Here is a 9,582-nt window from a genome sequence, read left to right on the forward strand (position 1 = left end):
TTGGGTTCCCACGATAAAAGACCTCATTGAAACACAACCTTAGACCTTTTTGAACCTTGGCCTGTAAAAAAGGAATCCTCATTCTTTCCCCCGAAGCAAAGGACAGCGGAATCTCCTCAAGGGAGAGCGAATAGAATGCTAAAACCCGATTTCCCAAACAAAGGGATGGGGAAGGAGAAGTGAAAAGAAAGAAAAGGAATAAATGGAAAGAAAGAAAAAGAAAAAGATGAAAAAAAAAAAGAAAAGAACAATAAAAAAGAAAAGGAAGGATTCCCGATCGAAGGTCGAAGGGAAGTGAAAATGGAAAAGAGCGGAGGCAAACAAAATAATTTTGGGTCAATGAAAGAAAAGGAATGGAAAATCTTCAGACCTGATAAATTCTCGGCAAGGTAAGTGACTGCCGGCAAAGGGAAACCCATTTTTGGTGTCTCTTCCTTTCAGATTGCCATTCTCGACTGGCGATATCCCATCCCACCTGAACAAAGAGGAAAAGACCAAAACACTCAGCTTCCTCTCCAAAAACACTACCCTCGAGAAAATCCTATTGGTCCGTGATCGTACGTTTGATCTTTGATTCGATAGGAAGTCGTGTGCAAAATAGAGTCATGGTGCAGTTATGGTTTGGGAATAGGATAAAACACTTGCCTGTGTGAGTTTTATACACTATGAGTGATTTATTTTCAGCTTAGCCCGATGTTTCCCCTGCATGTTCATTTAAAAGCTAAAAGTTCACATCCTGCCCTTCATTCTCGGTTACAAGGAAGATTACCCTTGGCAAAAGTATATTGTTTCTCTAAGATATGGTGCTCTCGCGAATGATTTATTTTTCTTTACAAAAAGCATGTTTTCCTTTCAGGTGGAAAAACCCGGTGACCCGTTCGGTCCTGCCAACTCCTTTTTTTTTCGGAGCCCCATGAATGTCATTGCCTAGCACTGTTCATGTGTCCTCCACCTTCGAGTTTGGAGCTATGCTTCATGATTGCCTAAGTGTGGACCCTCAAGTGCAATCCTCCATTCTCCCTTTTTTTTCGGAGCCGCATGAATGTCATTGCTTAGCGCTGTTCATGTGTCCTCCACCTTCGAGTTTGGAGCTATGCTTCATGATTGCCTAAGTGTGGACCCTCAAGTGCAATCCTCCATTCTCCCCTTTTCTTCGGAGCCCCATGAATGTCATTGCCTAGCGCTGTTCATGAGTCCTCCACCTTTGAGTTTGGAGCTATGCTTCATGATTGCCTAAGTGTGGACCCTCAGGTGCAATCCTCCATTCTCCCCTTTTTTTCGGAGCCCCATGAATGTCATTGCCTAGCGCTGTTCATGTGTCCTCCACCTTCGAGTTTGGAGCTATGCTTCATGATTGCCTAAGTGTGGACCCTCAAGTGCAATCCTCCATTCTCCCCTTTTTTTCGGAGCCCCATGAATGTCATTGCCTAGCGCTGTTCATGTGTCCTCCATCTTCGAGTTTGGAGCTATGCTTCATGATTTCCTAAGTGTGGACCCTCAAGTGCAATCCTCCATTCTCCTTTTTTTTTCGGAGCCCCATGAATGTCATTGCCTAGCGCTGTTCATGTGTCCTCCCCCTTCGAGTTTGGAGCTATGTTTCATGATTGCCTAAGTGTGGACCCTCAAGTGCAATCCTCCATACTCCACCTTTTTCGGAGCCCCATGAATGTTATTGCCTAGCGCTATTCATGTGTCATCCACCTTCGAGTTTGGAGCTATGTTTCATGATTGCCTAAGTGTGGGCCCTCAAGTGCAATCCTCCATTCTCCACCTTTTTCGGAGCCCCATGAATGTTATTGCCTGGCGCTGTTCATGTGTCCTCCACTATCGAGTTTGGAGCTATGTTTCATGATTGCCTAAGTGTGGACCCTCAAGTGCAATCCTCCATTCTCCACCTTTTTCAGAGCCCCATGAATGTTATTGCCTGGCGCTGTTCATGTGTCCTCCACTATCGAGTTTGGAGCTATGTTTCATGATTGCCTAAGTGTGGACCCTCAAGTGCAATCCTCCATTCTCCACCTTTTTCAGAGCCCCATGAATGTTATTGCCTGGCGCTGTTCATGTGTCCTCCACCTTCGCGTTAAGAGCTATGTTTCATGATTGCCTAAGTGTGGACCCTCAAGTGCAATCCTCCATTCTCCACCTTTTTCGGAGCCCCACGAATGTCATTGCCTAGCACTGTTCATGTGTCCTCCACCTTCGAGTTTGGATCTATGTTTCATGATTGCCTAAGTGTGGACCCTCAAGTGCAATCCTCCATTCTCCACCTTTTTCGGAGCCCCATGAATGTCATTGCCTAGCGCTATTCATGTGTCATCCACCTTCGAGTTTGGAGCTATGTTTCATGATTGCCTAAGTGTGGAACCTCAAGGCAATCCTCCATTCTCCACCTTTTTTCAGAGCCCCATGAATGTGATTGCCTAGCGCTGTTCATGTGTCCTCCACCTTCGAGTTTGGAGCTATGCTTCATGATTGCCTAAGTGTGGACCCTCAAGTGCAATCCTCCATTCTCCACTTTTTTCGGAGCCCCATGAATGTCATTGCCTTGCGCTGTTCATGTGTCCTCCATTATCAAGCGCGGAGCCTCTGGTGACTGGGAAATATGTTTTTCTGTTGTTTTCCGGATCGGTTCCTTCGCCAAACATGTGTATATGTGTATATGTATATTATATTCGTTGTTCTTGTTGTTTTTTGTATTTTGTTTTGTGTTGTACAGCAACAAAGAAGGAGTAGAGACGAGAATCGTCATCACGGAAAGGGTAGGATGGATGAAATCAGTGTCTTATCTTTGCTTTCCTCTTATCTCCGATGAGAAGTAAGTAGAGAGGGGCAACTGTCATACTCTAATTTTGTCCGAGGATTATAATTTGATGATATACAACCTTTGGTTGGCCGCTTCGAGATATTTGGCACCCTTTGTTGCACAATATGTGAAGTCCCGAGACGTGCCGAAAATCAAAAGGAAGCAGGCTTACGCGATCCGTGAAAATTCCGTAATGTGACGGAAATCGAAAGGAGGTATTTTCCGCAATCCGTGAGTTTTCGTAACTTCTTCGAAAGCTAAAAAAGAGTAAAAACATAATCTGTAAGGACTCGTAACCTTGCGGAAGGAAAATAAGTATCGTTACGAAATTCGTAAATTTTCGTAACGTTACGGAAAAAAAATTACCAAAAAAGGTAGAGGGGGGTGCATTTAGTAAAAAAGGGGTATAAATAGCAATCAGGCCCACTTGAGCCTTCCAGATTCTTCCTCCAGAAGGCTGTTGCTTCTGGAGGAAGCAACCTTGCTCGCTTGGGCGAGCTGAGCTCGCCTGGGCGAGCTGAGCTCGCCTGGGCGAGCTGGGTGGCAAGCTCATCCCCTATTTTGCTATAAATAGGGGGAGGAGTGAAGGGAGAAGGGGTTCAGCCTTCTTGGCACTTCTTATTCTCTTGAAATTGCTGAGGAAAATTATTTCCATGAAGAAAATCCAAGCCGAGACGCTTCCGTAACGTTTCCGTGAGTAATTACGCGAAGATTCTCGACCGTTCTTCAACATTCATCGTTCGTTCTTCGTTTTCTTCAGTCTTCAACAGGTAAGTACCTCAAACCGAGCTTTTCAATTCATTCTATATACCCGTGGTGGTCCACATTTTGTTTCATGTATTTTTATTCTAATTTTCATTCGCTTTCTATACCCCCTTTTGACGTGCTTCAGTCATTTATTTAAGTCATTTCTCGCCTAATCTAAAAATAAAATAAATTTCCACCGATCGTTTGAATTGTATCATTCGTTAATTTCTGTTAAAATGAATTCCGACTGTTCGGTCGTGCCGTAACCACGTCGGAAATCAAAAAAGAGGTAAAATAATAATATAATAATCGAAAAAAATACCTTTTAGTAGAATAAAGCGAAAAATCAATCAGACGTTTTCTCTTTGGGATTTCTCATTCTTAATTGAATTGACTAATAACTAAAGTGAAACTAAGGCTAAAATCAATTCGCCTAGTCAAGCTCGTCCACAAAAATAGGGTTTTGAAAGTTTATCATTTCAGTTTCTTACCAAGTAAAATGGATCATTTTTAAAGTCCAACGCCTTAAAATGATCACCTTTCAAGTAAAAAGAATCACTTGATTCACGCATAAGAAAGAACTACGTAGGTCTGATTTCCTCTTTGATGGAGGATACGTAGGAGCAAGAGCCCCGCTTTTGTCGATCTCAAAAAATAAAATGAACTAAAAGTTAGGGTAACACAATTTCCACAATTCTGAAAAATAGGTTGTTGTCCTTTGAGACAAACGTAAGAGGTGCTAATACCTTCCTCAAACGTAAATACAACTCCCGAACTTAGAATTTTCATTTTGACCGGTTTCCTTCGGTTTTTCCGACGTTTTCCACAAATAAACGTTGGTGGCGACTCCGCGCATCTTTCCTCCTTTGGAAAGCGCACCTGAGAGTCTCGCCCTCACTCGCCCGCGAAGGGCACGTTGCGACAGATGTGTAAGTGTGTTTAGATTGCAATTTGAAACTTATTAAACCGGAAAAATACACATTCTAATGCACCAAATTGAGAAGCAAGTATTTGTCTCATCCAGATGAAAGTTTGTTGTCTGATTTTATCTTTTATTTTATTCTTTTAATTTAAAAAGTTAAACATTTTTAGAATTTTAAAGAATCTTCCTTGGATGTTGATTTTTTTTTCTCTCTTTGGTATTTTAAAACGTCTCCAGCTATTAGATGATGAAGATTGTTTTTTTGTCAATAGTTTGCTCTAACAATGTTAATTTTGGATAACGTGACAAATGGCTATATGATGTAATATAATTTATCGCATGTCGTTAAGTTAGTGTAGTTATTTTTTTTTTAAATGTAGACTGAATCATGCAAATCAATTTAGTGATCTATTGATTTAATCATTGACTTAGTATCACGATCGGATTGATTACCTGTTTAATTTTTAAAACTATAATCATAAATACCAAGGAATAAGATTAATAACCATGACAAATATTTTACTTTGTGTTTGATCTGCTTCATCTTTTATTGGTTCACACATAGTGCTGCTAACATATCTTTCATGTTATTTTTTGTTCCAGCCAACAAAGAACACTGCTTTTGATATGATAGGTACAATGGTTTTGATAATGTAATATTTTAATTGTTCAAATTTGATCCATATGTAACTTTCATTGATATTTTTGCCATTTACAAATTTAATATAATTTTTTAATATAGTTATTGTAGTCACCACGGTAAAGAAGTATCTCACACAAGTTGTTAATTTAGAGGTATATAAGACTTCTAGCTTTCTAGAATACACCCTATCAAATATAATAATATTTATATGCCAGTATTAATGTGGGGCGTTATTGCATTCTACCACTATATGTAAGCACATTCAATCCAAATATCCTAATGTGAATTTCGAAGCAATCTAACACATTGTGTTTTGGCTGGGTGAAGAAAGGAAGGAGGTGCAGGAGCGGATTTGAAAATATTACAAAAGAAACTGTTTTATAGATAACATTTAGAGGGTTGTGATTTGCAAGGGCTTTGTTGTTTCTTATTTTATCATTTTAAATTTATAACTTTTCATATTTTCACGTGTATATGTTTTTAAGATAATCTTATTCAAAACATTATTAGACCCTAAATATAAATTATTTTTCAGCAGATATTCAATCTTTAGTTTTAAACTTTATGGAGAGCCAATCTCTAGTACTACTATCCAAGATTGATGACTACGTATCCCCCGTGATTTGGCTACTATTCAGCCACAATTTGGGTGGGCTATTTGTGTGATACAAAATTGCTACTGTGTTTCTTGTAGTAGAGCAGCCATCAGCTGTGATGCTCAACAAAGCACAATAGCATTGCTATTAGTTGCCTCAATAATTGTGTAGAATATAAATATAATACAGAGGACACACGCCCTCCACATATTAACTGTGTGCATAATACACTTAATTCTCAACCAGTTAAAATTCCCACACAAGAGTATATTCTATATTATTCAAAGAGCTATGGCTGCCACATGTGCATAATACACTTAATCAAAGGAAAAACCAATAAAAACTACCATGTGCTCTCATATACATAGATAGTACTTCAGTTATACGTTATAATTGAAGGGGTATATTCAATTGACCAAGACAAAAGGTAGGCATCTTTCACACAATCTTATTCGCTTCTCTCCATGTCATTGACTTGAGGAATAAGTTCATCAATTAAAGATTGTAGGATGCTGCATGCATAACTTTATAGTATTTAATGAAATAGAAATCTTAAAAAGCAGATACTCCAAGGTAAGCAAAAATACCTCTATGTAGTCTTCACGATGTAACAGCCTTGTACAACTGCCCCACTCATCTACAATAGGAACAACTGCTTCATAAAAAAAATGCATAAAGTTTTAACACCAAGACCAATGATCAACAGAAACTAACACCAAGACCAAGCCTTTTCTGAAAAAACTGGAAGTTTTCAAAACAAAAAGATTAAGAGAAAAATGAGAGATTAATCAACAAGAAACTAACACCACAACACAACTCAGTGATAACTCTCTAGAGACTGAAGGATGGTAAACAAAATTAGCAATTAATCATTACCAAATTGAAGAACAGCCATTCCAGGTGCTCCAGTGGATCTTCTTAGTTGGATTACATCCTCAGTCATAACTCCCTGCCATAAATCACAAACCCAAAAATTTACAAGGGATTGCCTGGTAATAGTCAGGAATGAATGAAAAGCAACAGCCCTCATGAAACCAATTATGCGATAATGTTAAAACAACTTTTTAATTCGTTTTAATATGCGTACCAAGTCTTCTGCTATAATATTCCAGGTCCTACCTATCATTTAAATGATACAAAACAGATTATAGTTTGACCACATAGATCAAAAGAATAACAAGACGGGATCTAACGTTCCACTTTCCAAGCATAGCTACTTTTGCTTGTGCACATTTGTAGAGCACGCACATGTTACAAAAACAGCACATCAAGCAAAAGGGTTAAATAAGCTTTGTGTTGAGTGTAGACTTACCAGAGGGTTCTTTTTCTTTCATGATGGTACGCGAAATGTGCACTTTTTATGGTATTGCGGCAAACTACCAAACACAGACCAACCAACCCAATACCAAAATCAGTGATGCCACATAAAGTCATGCACATCATTCAAAGGATACTTGGTGAAAGTGTTCTGCTTTAATAGTTTCTCAAGTTCAGTTAATCCATCTCCATCAGAACAGTTAATTTGGACACTAGTTTCACCTACTACTTGCTTGCCAGATGATTCATTTGCAATCAATTCCTCCTCTAATAGCAAACAAAAAAAATGACAATCACAATCACAATATAATAATAATAACAGAAATCAATATCAATAAACTTGGCATAACAGAGGAGAATCAAAATACTAGTAACAAACTTAATCAACAAGGAGTGAAGTTATCCAACCAAATAAGGAACTGAAAACCCCTACATCAAAATACTATGTTCAAAGACAATCCACTTTGTGTAGTTCTAAAGTACCAACCAACCTCCAACACCACAACAACAAAAACAACAACAACCACCACCGCCACCACCCCGGCAAGAGAAACCAAACCAGTAATCGCTTCTCCTTCCGAAACAAAACACCCATTACCTCAAAAATGGAACTTTCTCCAGAAAGCAGCAGCTTCAGCCTTAGACATGGTCAAAACAGCCTTGGTCTCCCATGAGCGGCAACACCCACTCCCCAAAACCGCCAACCCGCGTGTCCAAATCGCTGGCAACTTCACCCCCGTGCCAAAGCACCTGGCGCATCAGTTCCTCCCGGTGATTGGAAAAATCCCTAAATCCATTGAATGCGTCTACATTCGCAATGGTGCGAACCCACTCTACGAGCCCGTCGCAGGGAACCACTTCTTTGACAGCAACGACATGGTCCACGTCGTGAAGTTCCACTCGGGTGCCGCCAGCTACACCTGCCACTTCACCGAAACCCAATGCCTCTCCCAGGAAAAAATCTTCGGCCGCCACGTGTTCCCCAAAGCCATCGGTGAACTCCACAACCACTCCGGCATCACCCGCCTCCTCCTCTTCTATGCCCACTCGCGACCCAGCTCGTAGCGGGCCTCGATCTCGTGGCCCGTCAGGGACTTCAGAATGGTGAGCTTCGACTCGTGCCACCACACGACTGGCCGCCTTGTGGGTGGTGTAGAAGTAAAGCTTCATGATGAATCAATAGTGATTCAAAGATGTTTTGATGATAACAAAGATGATAACAAAAGATGATGACAAAGGTGATGACAAAAAGCTCAAAGATCAATCGAAGAATGAGTTCAATATATTCAAGATAGAATCAAGAACACTTCAAGATTCAAGAGGAAAGTTGATTTCAAGAATCAAGAATCAAGATTCAAGAGATCAAGATTTCAAGAATCAAGATTCAAGAGATCAAGATTCAAGACTCAAGATTCGAGAATCAAGAGAAGGCTTAATCAAGATAAGTATGAAAAGGTTTTCTCAAAAATTGAGTAGCACATGGATTTTTCTCAAAACATGTTTACCAAAGAGTTTTTACTCTCTGGTAATCGATTACCAGATTGTTGTAATCGATTACCAGTAGCAAAATGGATTTGAAAAAGTTTTCAAATGAATTTACAACGTTTCAATTGATTTCAAAAAGCTGTAATCGATTACAATGTTTTGGTAATCGATTACCAGTGCTTTTGAACGTTGAAATTCAAATTCAAATGTGAAGAGTCACATCCTTTCACATAAAAGCTTTGTGTAATCAATTACACTGATTTGGTAATCGATTACCAGTGATTGTTTCTGAATAAATCAAAAGATGTAACTCTTCAAAAGGTTTTTGACTTTTTCAAATTGGTTTTAAGTTTTTCTAAAAGTCATAACTCTTCTAATGGTTGTCTTGACCAGAGATGAAGAGTCTATTAAAGCAAGGCTTTGTCTTGCATTTCAATAATCTTGAATACCTTTCCAATCAATCTCTTACAATCCTTAACAAGCCTTGAATCTCTTTGAACTTCTTCTTCTTCTTTGTACCAAAAGCTTTCTAAAATTTTCTGATTTTCTAAAACTTTAAAACTTGTGCTATTCATCTTTTCATTCTCTTCTCCCTCCGCCAAAAAGAATTCGCCAAGGACTAACCGCCTGAATTCTTTTTGTGTCTCTCTTCTCCCTTTTCCAAAAGAACAAAGGACTAACCGCCTGAATTCTTTTGTGTCTCCCTTCTCCCTTGTCAAAGAATTTAAAATGACACAGTCTGAGAATTCTTTTGATTCTTCCTTTTCCCTAATACAAAAGTGTTCAAAGGACTAACCACCTGAGAATTCTTTTGTATCCCTATTCACAAAGTATCAAAGGTTTAACAGCCTGAGATCTTTGTCTTAACACATTGGAGGATACATCCTTTGTGGTACAAGTATAGGGTACATCTACTTGGGTTTGACTGACAACAAGAGAGGATACATCTCTTGTGGATCAGTTCTAGGGGAGGGTACATCCACTAGGGTTTCAAAGAGAACAAGGGAGGGTACATCCCTTGTGGATCTTTTCTTGTAAAAGGATTTTTACAAGGTTGAAAGAAATCTCA

At 39.3% G+C, this 9,582-nt stretch overlaps 1 long non-coding RNA gene across 1 annotated transcript; it reads right to left on the bottom strand.

The window, feature by feature from the left end:
* Positions 1-5,971: 5,971 nt before the first annotated feature.
* Positions 5,972-7,145, bottom strand: LOC106796231 (uncharacterized). The gene is made up of 5 exons (XR_005888853.1): positions 7,024-7,145; positions 6,799-6,830; positions 6,588-6,660; positions 6,299-6,363; positions 5,972-6,223 (listed from the first exon to the last, which is right to left on the bottom strand). It is a non-coding gene; the product is annotated as an uncharacterized lncRNA (long non-coding RNA).
* Positions 7,146-9,582: the final 2,437 nt, after the last annotated feature.

The sequence above is a fragment of the Glycine max genome, chromosome 15 (assembly GCF_000004515.6).
Source record: "Glycine max cultivar Williams 82 chromosome 15, Glycine_max_v4.0, whole genome shotgun sequence".
Classification (NCBI taxonomy): domain Eukaryota; kingdom Viridiplantae; phylum Streptophyta; class Magnoliopsida; order Fabales; family Fabaceae; genus Glycine; species Glycine max.